Source organism: Ptiloglossa arizonensis, chromosome 3 (assembly GCF_051014685.1).
Source record: "Ptiloglossa arizonensis isolate GNS036 chromosome 3, iyPtiAriz1_principal, whole genome shotgun sequence".
In the NCBI taxonomy this organism is placed as follows: domain Eukaryota; kingdom Metazoa; phylum Arthropoda; class Insecta; order Hymenoptera; family Colletidae; genus Ptiloglossa; species Ptiloglossa arizonensis.
The window spans coordinates 7,180,934-7,202,669 of NC_135050.1; the positions used below are offsets into that span (position 1 = coordinate 7,180,934).

At 35.1% G+C, this 21,736-nt stretch overlaps 1 protein-coding gene across 1 annotated transcript in view; it reads left to right on the forward strand.

Moving 5' to 3' along the window:
• The window catches only part of LOC143144970 (neural-cadherin-like), a 488,335-nt gene that overhangs the window by 188,712 nt on the left and 277,887 nt on the right, over positions 1-21,736 (forward strand). The gene's annotated exons all lie outside the window — the stretch shown is intronic.

The following is a 21,736-nucleotide window of genomic DNA, read 5'->3' on the forward strand; positions in this document are numbered from 1 at the left end:
CTTGGATCGGATAGTATTCCTCTTTGATGGATAAATACGATATAGGATACGCTTACTTTACATAAAATTAATTGAATCAAGGAATACAATGTTGCTCGTAATTTACGTAAAAATAAATCGTGTACTGAAGTCGAACAAAGCGTGCATAAGTTACTTATCCATTGAATGCGAAATAATAATACAATGCATTCAGCATTTACCGATGGGATGAATAGAATATATTTTTAAGCTCCTCGAGGATATCAGCACATAAATGGACGTTTGTTATTTAACTTATTTTAATCGTTGTAACGTAGAATTAATCGTTAAATTTATCATGTAAATTTCCGAATCATATGAAATAATAACGTAGGCGAACGATCGATAGGGATCGCGAGACAGTATCAATTTTTATTCGCTTCGAATCAAATAATTCATCTCTGAAGAGGTTGAAGAGGCAATCGACTCCAAACGAAATATAAATTAGTAAGTTATTCGTCGTTCGAATCATTTTTCATTCGAAGTCCGCCCATTCTTGCACGTCGAATCTGCCTCGAGGTTTCTCTTATGCAGGGAGCGCGGAGTTCAGAAAACTATGTTCGTTGTTGGGCTTGTCTTTGTTGCAGTGTCGGTTGTACGATCACAATGAGCTGACCTATCGTTCCTTAGTTTGCATAGCATCTGCCTGTGCATTTCGATCTCACGATTTGCGAGCAGTTTCCCTGATAGAACTGGGCGTTTTCCTCGAGTTCGTGTTCTAATCTTCGCAATCAGTCTGACAAATACACGGGGAATCGTTGCATGTGCCCATAGAAAATTCAATTATGTACCGCAGTGTAACACTTGAGGATCGACTTTGTTGTTATCGTGACAAAGTTTCGTGCATTTCATTCGAAACTTTACTATTGACAGTTGAAAACGAGAATCGATCTTAATTTTTCATCGAAATAAGACAGTACTGGTTCGTTTACGTGCTAATCTTTTCAATTTATAATTTTATTCGTTAAAAAAACTCTGATACAATCTCTTTCATTAGGCGAGCCTTTTCGTGTATATGTTTAGCGCGATATCAATTGTTCGTAGGTGATTATTAGCGACGATAGTTGGTAAATATTGATCCTTGGCTCTTTGACGTATGTTGCTCAGAAACAATATTATCTCTCAAATTTTGAAACAATCGTTGAAATTCCCTTTCAAAGTTGGTTTCACTTGGTGTTTCAATGATGTTTATTATCGAATATAGAATATAAACTATATTTATTAAGAGTATATTTATTAAAGAGATGCTTTCTGTACTTGCTTTTAAATGCCTTGGAAATTAAAATTGATTTAGTCGTTTAAGTATTCGCTCATAATGATACTAATTATGTATCTTTCATCAAATATTGTTATACGTCTTGATGATTTATTATTGTTCTCCAATGTTTCACTGATCGTGAGTAAACCAATGAATAGAGACGGGTCACTGTTCGTTGGCAAGACAACTAACGAATAGTTTAGACTTGCTTTCGCGATTTCAGAAAGATACGTTTTATTTCTTATTTAATGATTTATTTATCCAATAATTCGCGCCGTAGGCGAAATAACACGTGACGTGCGGTTACAATATGAAATTAAGTAATTGATGATTTTCAGAGTAACCAAAATATAATTAACACGTGAACATTATGCAAAACCAGATCAATATTCGACATACCCAAATTCTAATTTGAAGATTAACGAATAAATTAATTAAACTGTAAATGTCCCGTTCTCGAAATCGAATACACTTGTATATTATACAAGACACGAATCTGAACGATATACGATGTTGTAAAATCATTTTTAAGCCATTTGCCCATTTATTTATTGCTTCTCATTCGTCGTACAAAAAGTTCAAAGTTTTCAAATTAAACAACTGGTTATTGTGTGCATCTGCCATTCGAGAAGTGCGAAATTATAGTTCGAAAGCTTTTATTGTGGCCACGTTTCCTCTTGGCTATATCAGTGTAAAGTTGCTACCGAATAAATAATAACACAATAAAGTAGTACATGGTATCATTATACACAGTATCGATACTATTAGCTTTCTGCATACGTTTCTTTAATACATTTTTTATTAGCGGTGAAACATCTATTTCTTTCCGGAGAAGTTGTCTGTAAAAAATGTTTAATCTAAATTTCGACAAATCATTACAATGTACAGTGTTTGAAAATAGTGTATTGAAGTTTTCGAACGTCTTACACTGGCCTTTTTGAAAAACTTGAATATAGAATTAATGGAAAACGAGGTTCGCGTTGATAAATAGTTGAAATTAAAAATAAATAGTAAAATTGAATATGAATGAGTGCGATGTACCATTAAGATCATTCGGTTAATAGAATTAAGGTCCATAAAGTAATACATTTTAGTATTTTATACGCTTATAGCATAGTATGGTAATTTTATAATGTTTCCATTCTTTGAGTAAAAGAGGCAGTAAAAAAACATTGCACGTAAAAATTTCATATTTCATGTAGTCTCTTAATCCTAATCAAATAACTGTTCTATTGTTTTAAATACATTGATGTAAGAATTGTGGACGAATATGTAGTCTCTTAATCCTAATCAAATAACTGTTCTATTGTTTTAAATACATCGATGTAAAAATTGTGGACGAATATGTAGTCTCTTAATCCTAATCAAATAACTGTTCTATTGTTTGAAATACATCGATGTGAAAATTTGTTCAAATAAAAGTTTTTCTACGTTGGTAGAAAACCAACGTAGTAAGGTAAATGTAATTTTAAAAAATATCGAAAACGGTCCAATTGTGGCAAGTTTTCCCCGTACAAAACACGTAGAATGAATGTATAAACACCTTGAATAACATAAAAGAAAAATCGTTTCACGGAATACAGCGTTCCCTGCTCGGGCGATGCGACCTCCAGTGATTAAAGAGAAAAAATATCCGTGATGTTCACGGAAGATAGGAATATTCCCTTAATCCGTATAATAACCGCATAAATCGATATCCATCGATCCGAATATTTTCAGCGTGGAATGCAAACAATCGCATTTTATTTGGTGCCGATACGAATATTTGGGGAGGAAAGCGAGGTATTAAAAAAATCCGGATTATTTCCGGTGACCTATATTCGAGGTGACCAGCATCCTCGCTTCCGCATAAAGGCGCACCCACATGCGCTGTGAACCGGTCGAAATAAAAGGGCAAAATATCCATAGACAGGAAAAATATGAATTTAAGGGGTTTCCGCGCACCTTTCGATTTTTCCTGACTTTTCTTACAGTTTACTTTCTAAAATACTTGAAAGGAGGTTAGGAAAAAAGGATACAATCGAATGTAAAATAAAAGAAGATGTAAAAGAAAAAAATGGTGGCTCCAAAATTCATAGGATCGTATCGTGGTATTTATCTAAATATTTTCATCCGTACGTAATCTTTTTTACCTTCGATAGGTGTATTATATTTTTATAAAAACTTCCTACAATAGAAATATAAAACACACGATCTCAAAAGTTTGCCCAACACAGAAAATGTTTTCTTTTTAACGAAACCAACGTTACAACGCGACAAAATTGATTGATATTCGTACGTAACTATAATGATTAAATACGTAAAAGATTAAATATGTTGGCATTATGGTGCAAAAAAGTAAAGAAATGCACAATCGTTGATTTAAAAAAAATGGTATCTAATATAGAACACTTAAAGAATTTGAAGAGAAAAACTCGAAAAGCTTAATTCTCTAAAACTACAACGCTTAATTAACACAACTATCGCAGTTAATTGACAATTTCTTTATATATTAATTCTGCTCTTGTAGCTTTCGGCCAATTTATCGCCAATCACGTTTTCCATGCATTCTTCCAAAAAAGAAGTACGTCTTGTTTTGTTTGTTTCGCTAATTGAAAATTGTCAATATTTGTATTCCACCTATTATTTTATATTTGCGTTTATTTAGAAACATTGTTGTCTCGAAAGGACCCACCAGATAAGGTCGAAACGTAAGACTAAACGTACTCTTGACTCTTAGTGAAATTGTCTTTGGCAAACAAGTATGAATCCAAATTTCAACACGGGGAATTCCCTTTAACGAACCTTCGGTGAATCACGACCGTACGCCGTTGTAAACGGGGTCAGAGGAGTCGTAAACGAAACACGAAAAATGTTCAGGACATTCACCGCCGTTGAATGGTGTTGTTTGTCGAAGAGCGTTGAGCGATATTGTTGACGATAGATACAAAGAGACCGCAAAAGCAAACGGGTCCTTTTATGTGCTATATAATTTGATTTCAATTGATAAATGCGCGCATGGAAAGTCCGTCGATGCTACTTCAGCGATGAACCACGTGAGAATGTGTGTATACGTTCACCCTGGTGTTGCATTACTGTGAACAGATAGGAAATTGTTATTAGAAATTACGAAACGTACAATTACGTTGGACCAACGTACAGTAGCGGCGAGTAATATAAAACGGAAATGATATGTGAAACTAGAAACAATACAGAGTTCAAGTATGACAGTTTACATTTATAGCAGCATAATATGATTCATTCGAGCGAGATTGTTGGTATTACAAACAGCAGAAAATTGATTTATACGTTTCCAGCATTGTATCTACACTTCACACTTTTATATTTCAAAATTGTGAAACGTAAATTTATATCACAGGGACCTCGTATCGCTTTGAGTCGCTTTCGATGTGAAGTTACGATTAAGTTGTAACATTGCGATTGTTTTCTTTGTTTGTTGTATCTTACTTAACTTCGATGGTAGAAATGTATTACTGTGATTGTTCAAAAACGAGAAGAATCGTTTTTACGTAGGTCTTCAATTTTTTACGTAGCACAATTTACAGAAAATGAACTAATGAGTTTTGTGTAAAACTATTATACACGTAGAGTAGTTATACAAATATTTATTGTACCTTTAACAGGCGAACATCCATATTAATGATGTAAAAACAGTTCTCGCATGGGAGGATGAAAAACCTTTTTGCTCGAAGATCTCGAAAATTTATTAGATGCAAAAAAATATTTAAATACGAGAATTTTGTACTCTTGACAGATCCAAGTGTGTAAGCAGTTTTCAGAGTAGTATTAGGTATATACTTGAGTATTTAATGCGAAAAGTTTGACTTTAGTCACGAGGCGAGAGAAAAATTAAACTTTACACGACTTTAAACTTTGATATTGAACAGCGAATATCGCGTTGAACGAGTATTGTAGAAAATTACAGCTTGATAAAAATTGTCGTTTAAATTTTCGTAAACCAGGACCAAAAGACCCAACAATATCGAATTTTACTTAAGAGCTCACTTTAAACGAAGTAAAATTGCACATGCACGTAATTTTTAAAACGTACATTTTTATTTAAATACAAATGCTCGTTTAAACGAAGCTTGCGTTAAAAATTTCATATTTTCGTTGATGGAAGCGCGTTTATTAAAATTTCACTTCCATTCCTGAGAAATTAGTTTTGGAAAATAATGCGTTTCTTTGAGTGAATCAATTATGCTCTGCTGAGCGAAATTTAAAAATGAATCCCTCTATATATAAATTTCCGCGTACTGAGCCAGTGTTGTCAAATTAATTGTGTTTCGCGCAAAGGAATTTCTAATACATAGCAACAGTATATACGTAACCGATTAATTACTGGCCTAACAACCATTGAATCGTTAATGGAACATTGATTTATGAATCGGCCCTATTTCAGCGTAGTTTGTAGCAGGTAAATATCAGAGAAACGGAACAAGCGTATTCATGCTATTCGTAAACTAATCGAACCATAGTTTTCCTATTCTACTAATAATACCATAAACGTTGAATTTCAAACTAACCGTGTACAATACAAAGTATTGCTTTCGATTGATATAGTGGAGACACTTGAAGAAAATGTTTCAGGAATAATAGTACCAATGTGGAATTTCACACAATCGATGTACGACTGAAAATATTGTTTCAGTTTGAAATAGTAAAACCTCTTGAAGAGAAATGCTGAAAGAATTCTTTGGTAGCTCACATCTACCAGCTATACACGCGATACTCCAACATTGTTTAGATGAAAAAACTAAATTATAAATCAATAACACGAATCAAGATACTATGTTAGGTTTAGAAACAACGATTTAATCGCACCTTTATTATTTTGCACACAAGAAACTTCTCGAACGTTTACCTTATACAATGTTGGAAACTTTGTGCAATTCAGATGTGGGATAAAAATCTTTGTTATTTCACCTGGAAAGTATAAATAGTAGGTAAATAACGGAGGTGATAATCATAATATTGGCGAGGTAAAAGGAAAGTATGAAAAAACTCAAATTAAACACTGAGAACGTTTACCTGTCAAATAATGTAATTAATGACGAGAAAGTGAGAAAACTGGAACGTATATTTAATAAAAACTGTTTAGTCTTTACAGTTGAATGCATTTTAACATCTGCGCGTTAAACTCGAGAATTACATTGAACTTTGGAATCTAGAACCACCTGAGAAACATTACGTTGAATTATTTAAGTTACTCGAACTTCGAATCACATAAACTACAAAACGTGTTTATGTTTGAACTCTGATTGTTAAATATCAGTCGCGTTAGGAAACGTTCTCGATCGAAAACTTCTCACTGTACGAAAAAGTGTCCTCACCGAAAATGACTCGGCATTTAAGAAACATATTTAATAGAACAATTACTTTTCTCTTGCTCGGTGTTTCCATCGGGGTCTGAATTATCCATTTTTTTAATAGAATACTTAATCCCGAAGTTTGTAATATTATTGCACGCCGAGTGAAAAATGTATTACGCGGAGTAGGTACAGGCCATCAAACATTATTAATTATTGAGGTACTTAAAAACCCGTGGGTAACTTGCAAACAGTTTCGAGACATTTTTCCTAGAGCGAACAGTTTATGAGTAATTTATGATCACGAAGTTATGCGAACCACCCTCTCTATGATTAACTTTACGAACTTTGCGCCAGCTTCACACGCCGGGGTAAAATAAATTGTGCGCCTTTCTGCCGCGCCATGCATATTATTATTATTCACACGGTACGCCGAAACGTTCGGGAATTATTGATCGCGGGCCACCGTTTGAGAAGACACTAGCCAGTTGAGACATCTTACGGTTTCCGCACCGTGGACCGCGTCACTGTGACGGAAAAACAACCTTTCGAAAACGAGCAACGCTTTACAATCTTTCTCGAGTACACTTTCAGCAGCACGGTTTCGCTCGTAATGCCCGTGGAATTATTGTCCCGGTGTATCGCGCAATTGCGAAACAAAGCTCCGCGTTGCTCGATCGAGACCAGCCCGTGTCATTCGTGCTAGAGACTCACGATATAAGCACAATTACAACCGAACGAATTTACCTTTCTTCGTGTCGTTGCTCACGAATAACGCGTTCGTTAACGGGTGGCTTTTTGTTTCGTCGTTGTCTTCGTCCATCGGTTGGCGCCTTTCGACATTGGCGGTTAAACGGTGATAAAATTTAAACGACAACGGCGATGAAATTAAACTTTGCAACAGAAAGATATTTCAATCGTTTCCCGGTTACTTAATTGAGTTATCGCTTCGAGGGCTTGCACCGTTATTGAAGCCAATAAACGGACGAAGTTTGTAATTTTTTCTGGTGAAAAAGTATACCTCCTGATTGAATTTTTAATTAATATATTGATGATACAGCGTTTATTGCAATCGAAAGATAAGTGTTGCTAAAAGTAGACTTTTCTTGTAACTGAAGTTTCTGGAACACGAACTGTTTACAATTTTAAATACTATAATTATTTATTTCAATTTATGATCGAAACACTCGTGAATTAAATATAATATTAGGTGAGAATGGAGGAATTAATGGTCTCTTAAGAAAATTACACGAAAATTAACCTATTTCGTCAGATTTATTTCAAATTTTTTAAATAAAGTGCAAACTTTGTTTCTTCCTTCGTGACAAAATATGAAATTGATGAAACTAATCTTTTGAATACAATCTTAGTAAAAGTGAAACTTCAACAATGTGATAATGGTATTGTTATATCTTTAAATATTTTACTAAGATTGTCACGAAGAAACATCTTTACTTTCGCTTCGGTTGTAAAAGTCCCAGGTATAGACGAATTGGCTCTCTAAATTTCATTTATTTATTTACGGTGTCGCGGTTAAAATTTCTGAGTGGTGCTTTGCTCTGGTCTCATATCTCTTGTCGGAAAAATTTGTAATAGCGGAAGAAAGCCACGATCAGTCGACCGGAATTTCTCCATTGCTTCTGTCCGGGCTTGCTCGAGAAGTACCTTGCATGAATAATCTCGACTGAACTGTTCCGTTAAAACGGTACAAACGATGTAGAATTTAGAGAGTAAACCGCCTTTTAGATAATCAGTGAAACGAAGCAAAATAATAAATGAAAGTAAAATCCGGGGCTTTTTATTTCGTTGAAATAATTACAAGACAAACCTCAACATTTATTCGTTCACATGGGCTAAACGCTTCGACGTACAATGGCCAATTGTTCCACGTTAGTTCGCTCGATTAAAAGTAAAGCGAAGCACCGAACAATATCGTTTAAAACAAAGCAGCATTCTTGATTTCTGAATGTCCCCTCCACCCTCCCAACGATATTTTTAACAAATGTGCGTGCAGCACATTGCTGATATTATTTTTTATTAATTTATAGTGTACGGTGACGATCTGACGATTATTTAACTAATATGTTCCATTGTTCGACCACAACCTCAAGATCTTCGGATTCATAATTTTCGGAATATATGAAACTATTTTTATTTATTTTACAATACAACAAGAGGACTGAGGAAGTATAGAAGTATTCGATCGAATTTATTATTGTTAAGTTTGTCCAAATCTGCGTTTATGGTACGGTCGCTTGATGCATGATATAGTTAAGAATCGGCTGCTATATATATATTGATATTCTGGTCGTTTAATTTTGCGAGGAATTACGGTTATAGAAGTTGCTTCGTTGCCATAAAATATCTACGCTTTTAGTTACCACGTGCATTTCGATATATTGTTGATAGCGACACATACATTGAATATCCACAACGTGATACTCGTTGGTAATCGCCTTGTTAAATATTCGACTCTAGGCTCTAAGTTCTAAGCAACATCTCTTTACATTGTGGCCCAAAGGTTTTAGGGGAATTTGTCGTAAATTCAGATTATAATATACAGTTTAATATAACATGCAGGGATCTCGCGTTTCCAGTAGTATAATGAGTTGTAGATACAAGAATATAAAGTCAAAGTGTATAAAGAAGTGTATAGTAATGCAATTTAGTATCCACGACGATAGTATCGTTTGCTTCAGCTTCCTGACTTTCAGCTTAGAATTGAAAAACCTAAAAAAAAAATAACCAAACCTTCGACCGTGTAACAGACGACACCAATACAATGGTAGTTCTTAAAATTAATGTCAGCAATTGGCTAACGACGTCTGACACTCTTGAACATCATCGTTGCATTTGTTCCCACATTAACCATAGTGGGGAAAAATAAACATTTGGAAATTTAAGAATAATCTATACAATATTAAGTATTAGATTTGTAGAATGTATTATATCAGCACATCGTGTAGTTGCTTTAGATGTTAGTAGATTAAATGCAGAAACACACTTATTTTTTACTTCAGCTACTGTAATTATTCCAGATTCATATTATAGAAAACGTTCAAATATAATTCTTCAATTTCATGATCAGTATCTCTTTATTTACACTTGGGAGGATTAACTGCAATTATATTACGTTGCAGTCGTGATACAACTGAATAGGAGATAATTACACGTGAAAAAATAAAATAAACTTGCAGAATAGAGTTTTTACGTGGCAAGAAAAACTCGCACATTGACATGTCAATTGTGTCAGTACACACTTCTAATGGTGTACTATATATAGCATGTTCCAGAGTCAAGCTATCTAACTTCATGACTGTATTCTATGCATTTAAATAAAAGAAAAATATTATACAAACATAGGTTATTTAACATTTTATTACAAAATTATAAACAAAAATATGAAATTCGAAGAGGACATTAACCAACGTGGTTAGTACGATACAGTGGTTAAATAGATCAGCAATATTTACACAAGCCGTGTTTACTATTTGCGGTCGTTGAAGGTATCAATATTAATTTCTACCGGTACCATTAGTAATTATTTGGATTTTCCATCGTAATACCGCAATCATTTACAAGCGAGGAGTATGTAGATATGCACTTTATCTACGGTGTCTGTAATGCAAACAGTCGTATTGCAGTTAGGAAGTATCAATGTAAATTCTTTAACGGAAGAGTAGCGTATCGCGGAGTATTTCCAAGATGTCGCGTACAATTACGAGGGACAGAGTCGTTTAAATTATTTTCTAGAAAGAATCAGTTGAACGCAGCTACACGATAATGAAATTGTTCCTCAAGAATATTAAATTTCTTTAAGATCGGGTCTATTAATTCAAAACACAGCTTGCACAAAGCTACGCATAAAAATCATTATATTTAACTGTTCCCTTTGAATTTCGTATATTTGTTTATAACTTTTTGATACAACGTCGAATAATCTACGTTCCTATAATATTTTTTCCTTACTTGGACCTATAGAATATACTAAAATTTGCTAACTCACACTTCAGACACTCTGTATAAGATCACCCAGGCACAACCTATTATAATAAATTAATAGACGAGTATTTATCGTTAAATATGTTTGTGTACATTTCTCATATGTTATTTTTCATATGTCCATGAGTCAAGTTTAATAATAGATTTCTAAAGATTATTTTTCCAAAGATGGTACTACTGTTCGATAACCATGTGTGAAGTTTCGTGCAGATCCGTCGACTTGTTCGTATATTTACAGTTGTCCAAAGTTGAAACGTCATAGTATTTCTTTCACGATGGAAAAAACGACAAAACGCATCAAAGAACCCAGTACAATGCAAAAACCTATGAAATCTTATGGAACATTCGAACGCAATACGACCTTTGATCCACTTTCCCAATGTATTCGTCCCACAGACTTATATACAATACAATTGCAATATACACACACACATATCCGTTATTATTTAATAAATATCACTTGAGATGTATTTACAATCTGCCGTGTAATCTCCTTGGCGAGCTTCATGGACGCCAATTTAAATAACATCAATTGTACCAAAAATACTAACGTTGGGTTGAAGCGATGGGTCGACAAAGACCCGAGAACCGGGTCACGAGTTTAAAACGCGACGAAACGTGCCCGCGCGGAGTTAATTACGTTTTCTCCGTCCCGTATTCGGGCGTTATTGCCGCAATTAAGAGCAACGAATTCGCTAAAGGGACCGAGCAATAGTAAACGATCGTGGCCACGATGTTCGGTGTACCGGAAGACCTGTTACAGCGGGCAGTCGCTGTCTGGAAAATGCTCAGAGGAACTCGTTTAATTGAACCGGTGCATTTAGCGTCTCCCGCCGGAACTGCTCGGTGCGCCTACCGCGAAATTAATACAACGACACGTGGAAGGAAATTGGTAAATCGAGGCAAATGAATCGACACGGGAGGGGGGGTGGGAGGGGGTGGATGGTAAACGCAGCTACGTCGAGGAGGCTCGTTTGAAAGATACGCGTACCTTCGCGGTGTGTGCGCGCCTGCGGAACGCAAAAGAGGGTCATAGCAAATGTTAAATGGCCGGTCATAACGGCTCTGCACTCGTCGATGCACTCGGAAACTCGGGAAATTCTCCTCCTCATCCTCCTCCTCCTCCCCCCTCTCCCATCCTGCTTCTGTTGGTGCTCGTAACGTTGGTTGTGGCTTAATGGCACTTGTCCAGTTGCCATTATTAATTGTCATTGTGATACACGCAAGGTAGCATTAACAACGGGAGTCTGGTTGCTGGTTTGGTTACGCGCGTCGAGCACCCTCCTCAAAAATCGTATTTTCATGGGAGATTGCGTCATTAAACGCATAGGTGGTAACTGGCGCTGATTGGCCAACGATAATTTCGTTTACGATTTCATCCGAGGTGTTGCAACAACGACGCGATAACCCCATGGATGATTCGCGCTGAAGGTGAATAGAATTTATCAGAAGGGTGTCTGTTTGTACAGGGTAATTTTTATTTTTTTAACATCGAGGTATCTCGGTAAGAATCATTCGATTCGTGGAGAAAGTTGTGGTAAATTCATCTGAACGTTGGAGTACAAGTTGACACGAGTTGTCAAATTGATACTCGTTGTTCCTGATTTCTTTGTACGATGCAAGGGGACATTTGTCATCAGTCATTCGAATAATTCATTTACTTTTAAAATGTTGGAATTTTCGTGTTGGAAAATTTTAGCAAAGTGAATACAATTCACAATCACCAACCTTGTTTTATAATTATTGGAAGAAATGTTGCGATAGCGTGTCTGTTTGAACATGTTTGCGAAACAATGTTACATCTATTCATCAGATCCACTGCTGAGTTAAATATAATCTTCGTTCCCCAAACTTATCTAACCGTAGAGCACGTTCCTCGATCGAGCGATTCGTTTGTAACTTTTAAAGACCCTTTCTTGATTGTACGAGAACGGCACCAGTGAGAATTTCGTAATCGAGTGAGAAACTTCCATACTATCTCGCAAGACGCGCGACTTCAAAGAAATCTCGTAATTACACGAGCATTTGATATATCTATTATGAAATCCATTACGTAGGTAACTTCCATCGGACACATCTCAAACACTTGGGGAATAATTCGACGTTATCGAACTTTTAATAACCCAAAAGCAATTAACGCACGTCGCGTTTTATTCACCAACTTGTTTCTAATTGCAAGTCGAGTGGCCCTCTTCAACCTCTGCGAAAAACCCTGGGCAATCGTCTATACTTTAACGTCGCCCTAATTCCGTGGCCTCTCGATTTCTGAGCATTAATATTTTTCGTCACCATGGCCGAGAACTTTCGATTGATGTTAGCAATTTTGAAAAATGGAAACGAATAACCAGGGTCAGCAGTTTTCTTTTTAATATCCCAATGTTTTAATTTCTAGGAAAAATACAATTTCGTAAACATTTCTTTCTTTAATGAATAGGGGACGAAAAATATTCAAACATTTTCGTTTACGATTCTACGGTATGCGCGTCGCATTATTGCGAGTCGTGTATTATAAATGCTAGAACCCAAAATTTACAATGTTTTTTACGAACATCATTTGTTTCTGAAAAATAATTATCTCTTTTTGGAAATAAGGATCTCTTTTCCATACGTAACTACGATAAACTACAAAAACAAAAATAAATTTTAATTCAAATTTTGTATCTACATCTGGTTAAATACGAACCGAGGGACTTTAAAACTTCTCTGCGTTAGTTGTAATCTTATATAATGAATATTTATACTCATTCATGAGCTGTGTAGAGTATAACACTTTAATGTTTAATTATTTATGTTTCAGGTAAGGAGAACTTGTAATAAATATTTTACCTTCACCCTTGAAATATATTCGAGTGCCAGATTCGTTTAACGAGTAAGTAAATTGAATAAGAATCAGATTTTTTTTTTATTACATTTAAATAACACACGAATTTAATTATTGTTCGTAGGATGTTAATACGTTGATCGCCATACCAGTTTTCCATACTTAAGGATGTCTATGATATTTATTCAAACCGTAACGTAAGAAGTAGAAATATTCGATAATTTGTCGATATACTTGTTGTTTTATAGAATTGCTAACAATAGTAATATTATTTAAAAGTTTACAAGTATCAGAGTTCGTGTCTTGCAAGTGCTTTAGAGAAACGTTATAACTTTGGAACGATAGTCACCATGGCATTCAACGTGTTAATAAACATATACATGGAATGTTCTATAACGAGTGAAAGCTAGAGGGGGGGGGGGGGGGTGAAGTCTACATGGACCTTGTGAGTTTTTTTATTTAAATAATAAATTTTTGAGGATGTGGTCGTGTTACAATTCACGCCCATTCTTGTTTTCTTCAACGTAATAGGTTGTTCAATAAGTTTTGTCGTTCGATAAAATTTATCGAGAAACCTAGTACTATACTGTTCAATAAGTTTTGTCGTTCCATAAAATTTATTGAGCAACCTAGTAGTATACTGTTCAATGAATTTTATCAAACGACGAAACTTATTGAAGAACCTAGTATTTACACTTAAGTGGAACACGTTTGGAAAACGCTTGTGACGATATCGATTTATAGTACATTATTTAACATACTTTTTTTAAGCCATAGGAAGACTTCTTCTTAAACAGAATGTAATAGAAAACGAAAGAAATACATGCAGCACTTATCATAATCACACCTTCCCAACAGTTACTACTTATTTTGATTATAAAATGTAAAAATTCATTTGATCGCATTTCTACACTTTTATAACGCGTTGTCTAAGAATTAATTACCTTCATAACTCTGGGAAAAGATGCCAATGTATTTAGACATTATTTTCCACAGGTCATTCTACGTGCTAAATTTCTTGCACATTTTCATGAAATGAACAATTTATATTCGTTTCTTTGTGTACATTATTAAAAATGAATAAAAATAAAATCAATTCTGTACCGAATAACGTGTAAATAGATACAATGTGCTCGTATCAAAATTTATTGGAAAATGTTGAACAGTGTTTAATTTGTGAGAATTTAAATTATTACTGTGTTGCATCCTACTGCACATTTAATTCTTAAAGAAGAAAGAAAGATATATGGAATTGATGTTTAAAAAGGATTGTACATTCTTTTAGAACACCTTGAATACTACCTTTACATCTTTCAATTTTTTACAATTTTCCAAGAAAATAATCGATATTTGATTCTCCTCAAATTCTCTCGATTTAATTTGGAACTGTTAACGTGCAATACAATGTATTGGGTTGTTTGAAAAGTCATTTCGTTTTCCAAAATGGAGAATAGATAATTTAATAAAATGTTTATACATTCTAAAAATATCGTGTTTCATTTTCACCAAGAAAAACGAAATAATTTTCCGAACAACTCAATAAATACATAGTGTGTTATTTAATTTAGCACACTACTTGCATCTACATGATCGTTTTCTCGAGAGATCTCTCTCGCAAAGTATTTTTGATTCACGTTTATTTTCAAGAAGTGACGTGCTTTTTAAATTTTATACATACAATGGATATTATTTAAAATACGAACGCATGTCGATTAAATTGTCTCGCGCGATATAGATTAGCCTTTAGTGTGTGCTTACGTTGTATTTCTTAATCCCATGTATGAAAAATTAGCGAGACTTGGTATTTTGTACTAGATCCGTAACAATTTCTCTCAGAGATTTGCAGGATTAAGTGATGTATATTTTTTGAACTCGTCGATTTATCTCGTCGCAAAGAGGTTCTGCGGTAGCTATTTCTTTCAGAATTTTCTACGGTTAAATCGTCTTTCAAGCAGTCACATCGTAATTCTCACGAGCGGTTCTTATCGCAATATTTGTGAAATGTTAGAACGATACCGAATCTAGAGTATTCTTAACTATCTGCTGCATAAAAATGAGAATCTCGCGCTTTCTTTCGTCAATCGACATTTCATTTGATCTCGAATGATAAATAAATAACACGGTCTCGACGCTTTCATTAAATTCGAGAGGAATATTTCATTCCAGGCTTTCATTAAAATTCGTTGGCTCGTTTCACTTTCCATTAAAAGCAAAAAATTAATAAAGATTGCTTTGCGTAACGCGTTGCAGGATCTATGGGGAAAAAAAAACACATATCCTATTCGATGTTTCAGTTCGGCACACAATCCTGTCATTTGTGTGTACAAATTTCATTCGAAGACAATTCCCGATGTTACGGGAACACATTCACCAGCTTCTTGTAACGTATAAGCAGATACTGGCATAATCTTATCTGTATGAAAATTTCGAACGAGTACAAGATATTTTCCTGGAACAAAAATGATAATTCTAGTACGAAGCGTTCCGTATCGAAAGAATACAAATGTAACATTCCGATCGAATAAATGTCGCGAATAAATCGTTATACGTTGATTTTATTCGCCATCTTTTATCCGAATGAAATTCTACTCGGCTCCGCGTACGAGTTTCAAAGTTATTTTTTCATCGAGAGACACCGAAGAGCAATTTGTCGAAAATGAAGACAACAAGAAGATATTTAAATCGTTCCACTTGTTTATGGTTGAAATTCTTCTCATCGATGTCTCCATTTCGCAATTAACGGAAGATCTTCGACATGGTAGAAATACACGAACCGTGACACAACTTTGCAATGAAATTTCTCGAGCAACATTACGACACAAGGACATGTAATGTATGTTGATATAATTTCGTTCGAGTACGGCGGGAAAGAAACGTGGATAAAAAGATAGCTCCGAAACTTTGCCTCGCGGCTACGTGTAAATGGATTTTCCACTTTTCGTTGAAGAGGCGATACCGAGGCCGGGCATTCTGAAAATCAGAAACTTAAACAATGTCGGTACATATTTCCTTATGGTAATTCCCCGTTCCGTCGTTCTTTCTTTTTTCGTGGAAGTCACTTTCGCGTCTCGGTGCTTAGACTTCTTGCACGCTCGCCCGCTCACCAATATTCTTTTAACGCCCTCGCCTCTTTCTTCCTTAACGAAGGAAGATGAAGAAGTAATTTTCTTTCATGTCACGAAAGGAATTTTACATTAACACATTCAGAAGAGCACTCGGGGATTTTCGTCCCTTTTTACGTAACACGCGGCGAGGCGACGACTACGCCCGGAACCTACCGTCTTCTTTTTTCTTTCGGGGCCGCGTCGAGGACACCGCGCGGAAATTTCCTCCCTTTATTCATCGCGTTCTGACGATTCTTCGTTCTACCAATGCCGTAATCTCGATTCGCTTTGTCCTTTCTTCCGTGATAGCGTTGCTCGAAACGTCGTGTCGAAATGTTACTTCCCGGAGGTGTATGATAATTTAAAATGGAAATGAAATCGTTGTTCGTCAAACATGAATATGTGTTGTGGAATAATACAAGTTTGGCGGCGCTAAATTCGAAGATGTTTGAGAGAGGGAAAACGGAATTATAAGGAGTGGGGAGAGGCGTTTCATCCCGGGCCTGCTAGTGGACTCGTCAAGTAAGGCATCCTAGCAGGCCCTGCCTTATACGCCGGGACATTGGAAGATCGGTAAGAGGTCGTATACTACCTTGATCAAAAAGTTTTAGGACTTTATTCATAAAATCAAAAATACAAATTTATTCGTCCAAATCGATATGGTCCCCTTCAAAGTAGTCCCCATTGACTGCAATGCACTTGCGCCAGCGCTTGATCCAATCCTCGAAACACCGCTGGTACTCAATTTTCGGTATGTCCATCAGAGCCGTCTTCGATTTTGTCATCACCTCCTCTCGGGTACTGTAACGCGTTCCGCGAAGCGGTTTTTTAATTCGGTTGAACAGAAAAAAGTCGCAGGGAGCCAGATCTGGTGAATTTGAAGGCTGCTGGATAGTGTTCGTGTTGTTTTTCGTCAAAAACTCGCGGATAAGGATCGCATTGTGCGCCGGTGCGTTATCGTGGTGCAAAATCCACGAGTTGTTTGCCCACAAATCTGGCCTTTTTTGACGAATTGCTTCGCGCAAACGTCTCAAAACGCCCAAATAATATTCTTTGTTGACTGTCTGTTTTTCTGGCAAGAATTCTTGATGCACAACACCATTGTAATCCATGAAAACCGTGAGCATCGCCTTCTTTCTTGACTGAAAACGACGTGGATTTTTCGGTCTCGGCTCTTCCGGTGCACGCCATTCACTCGCTTGATGTCTGGATTGTGTGTCATACTCATAAATCCACGTCTCATCTCCAGTGATGATACGTTTAATAAATGTTAGGTCGGATTCGGCCTTGGAAATCATGTCTTTCGCGATTTCAACGCGGTCCTTTTTTTGCATGAAATTGAGGTCTTTCGGCACCAGTTTTGCAGCGACACGTCTGAGGCCCAAATCACTAACCAAAACGTCTTGAACGGATCCATAAGCAATGTTCAAGTCCTCTGCCAGCTCTCTGATGGTCAATTTGCGGTTTTCGGACAACATTTCTTGAATTTTATCGATGTTTTCATCGGTTTTCGACGTTGTCGGCCTGCCACTGCGTTTGTCATCCTCGGCCGACTCACGACCACTTCTGAAGCGTTCGTGCCATCGAAAAACATTTGATCTCGAAAGAGTATCGTTGCCGAAACACTTCTCCAACATATCCAAGGTCTGCGGACCGTTAAATCCGTTTTTTACACAAAATTTAATGCAAACTCGTTGATGCTCAAATGATGCCATTTTCAAAATCGAAGACACGAACAAAGGAGATGTGCTCAGTACAACGTAACTTTTACAAATATCAAGCTATGATGCTGAAATTGGAAGGAAGTGTTAATGACAGATATGGTAACCTAACAAAAAAAAAAAAAGAAACAATCGGGTGATTGACAGCGACACACGGGGGGGCAGTCCTAGAACTTTTTGATCAAGGTAGTATTTATATAGCGATCGGAGCAGGTACGGGAACTTGCGGGAAACGGTTGGTGGTGAGTTTCCCTCTGGTGGCAAGCGTGGGTAGTGCCGCCACACAAGTATTCCGGGGATAATACTTAGTGTTGCTTCCAATTCCCTCGTTCGATATTACTTTCCACTTCGTTGACTAATTAAACATTTCTGCCATTTTAAATTTAAAACTATCTATCAAATTTGAATTTTGGCGCAGCGAACCTTCAATTAAACTTGTTATTATACTTCACAATGGTGATTAATAACTTAAAAATTGCAGAAAAATATTAATTCTGTTTTTAAGAGTACACGATACAATTAGATGGTTCTTACAAATTCTTCAAATGCCTTCTCTGAAAAAAACGACGAACCGATTAATTCACGTTACTGACGCCTAGGGGAGAAAAATATTTTCCAAAATTGCTTACGGAAAATGAAGTACCAATTGTGATACTTCTTATGCAAATTACTAAACGAATGGTGACTATATTGAAAAAATTATTGTTCATTTCATTTGAAATATTGAAATTTCTCTTTTAATACTGCAGAACTAAATAAATAGTTTTTTGATCGCTATTTTTCAGCATTTTTAAACACGTATTTGTTATGACTTAATGCAATTATGAATGTTCTTTTCTATGAAATGAAAACTATTGCGAGAAATAATAAATACGACAAAATGTATAGATTTATGTGCGAATATATAAATCAATATTTTACAAATGTATGTAAATTACTTTTTACAGGATTGTCTAAAATTTATCTTAATAGAGTTAAAAACTGTGCGAATATTTTCTAGTTAACGAATTTATACATTTTCAGAGAAGACATTTGAAGAATTTGTAAGAACCGTCCAATTGTATCGTGTACTCTCAAAAACAGAATTAATATTTTTCTGCATTTTTTAAGTTATTAATCACCATTGTGGAGTAAAATAACAAGTTTAATTGAAGTTTCGATTGAAAGTTCGCTGCGCCAAAACTCAAATTTGATAGATAGTTTTAAATTTAAAATGGAAGAAATGTTTAAGCATCAAAATTTTGAGTGCGAAAAGAATTCAATATTCAATGTTTCCATCGATGTGAGCTTTTATCATTTTGAAGTGTACTTAAACGTAATACAAACGCGTATTTAAAAAACGTTTAAGGATTTAAAAATGACACCATATTCGAGACTAATGATAATAGAGACTAACAATTCCGATAAATAAAAAGGTAAAGTCCTACTATAGTGCACCGATTTATTCTTTTAATTTCGCGTATTTAAAAAACGTTTAAGGATTGAAAAATTACACCATATTCGAGACTAATGATAATAGAGACTAACAATTCCGATAAATAAAAAGATAAAGTCCTACTATAGTGCGCCGGTTTATTCTTTTAATTTCACCGATTACTTTTAAAACTTATATTAAACTACACGAAACGAGAAAATATGGAAACAAACTTCCCAAAATCTCGTTCTATTCGATAAATTGGTGAACATATCCTGTTATCATTTCCAACGCGAATTATTATACACGAGTCCAAATGAATAATTTTTTTAATAATTTTTCAATTTCCAACCATAAAGAAACGTTTCGGGAGAATATTTTCTTTTCGATGGATATTTTAATGCATAAAAAGTGCAATATATTTATGAGATTTTGGTAAATTACTATAAAAATCGTTAACAGCGAAACAAATCCGTAACTATCCGTTGTAAATCAATTCGAAGCTTAAAGCTAGCTGAAAATGATACGATAAAAAATTATTCATTGATACGGTACTAAATTGCAAAGTGCCAAACGAAACAAAGAAACAGATCAAAGTTAAATTCGGATATATTTTTTGTGGGAATTTCAATTGGAAAAAAATTTCAATCGAATAAAGTAACCTCTGACGATTCCTTATTTAAGTAATTCTTTTTACCAGTCGTTAAGACTCTTAAATTTAAACGTACCGTCGTTACCCCATTTGAACTCATTTGCATCATTTTCTATATCTTAGATGCAAGTGGACGAGTCCCCTTTCTACTGTGATTTTTTATCTTTTAGGCCAGCGGCCAACTTCTCGCCTACCTATGGTAGTATTTTAGAGTATTTTAGATTTAAACCGACAAACTCTGCTAATGTGTTTGTAAAGTCTTCTTAGCAAAAAATGTTATGTACACCATAAGTTAATTCGTCTTCGTTTTCGAGGTATGAAAGTGAGAGTAGCGTAAATCAAAGTTACTTAATTTTTTTAAATAATCATTTCTTTGGAAGTATATTTCACACTTATATACACCGGTTGTAAATATCTCTTGCTTATATGCACGCAAATAGACATGTTTACATGAATTGCATCCACCGAATATTACAAAGAGTAAAAGCAATCTGTCTGATTTTTGCTATCAATTCATCACTTGTATTAGATTTTTCATCTAAATACACCTTCGATTTCATACATCGAAAAGAATGGTCAATAATGATCTCTCTTACCGATAAAAAAAACGTAAAAGTACCGATAAGTAAACAATTCGACGAGTATAGAAATAGTAGTACCCTAATTCGGCAATCATCAATATTTCTGTTTATATCTCGAAAACGAAGACGAATTGATTAATGGTATGTATAACATTTTTTGCTAGGAATCATCTCCTAAATACGTTGGCAACGTTTGTTAGTTTAAATTAGGAACACCTTGAATATAGAAGGAATTTGTCCAGTTCTCCATTGTAGATGTTTTTTCATTAAAGGAACTTGAACTTGAACTTGATCAGGCCAAACTGAGTTTGATGGAAGAAGGTTAGAATACATCGAGAGTTTAACATTTCGATATTATTACATAAATATGAGCCGAACAATGTTTCGTGAATCCGTTAGATTTCAAGGGTCAGTAAACACTTCGCTGTTTACCGCACACACGAGTTATTGTATCAACAATTATATTACATTTGCATGTTATTGTTAAATAAATATTTTTGGTTTACAAATGAAGTTCTATTTGCCAAATACTCGGTTTCGCGAACTCTGTAGAAATTCACATTGAATATACATTTAACGAGCGAACAACCGTTGATTCTGAAAATTTCGATTGAAAAGTAGAAACCTGCAAAATGAATACTGTGGCCGACGTAAACGAACAATTGACGAAATATGTAGATTTCTTTGATAAAAACATAAACGTGTTTACTTCACGATGGTCAAAGTAAATTAAATCCGTTGAATAATTCTGTACAGATTGATAAACGATATTTTAAATTATAAGTACGTGCACTTGAAAGTTTCATTGAGAATACATTTAAAACGAAATTAAATTGTATTTGAAAAACGACAAGTT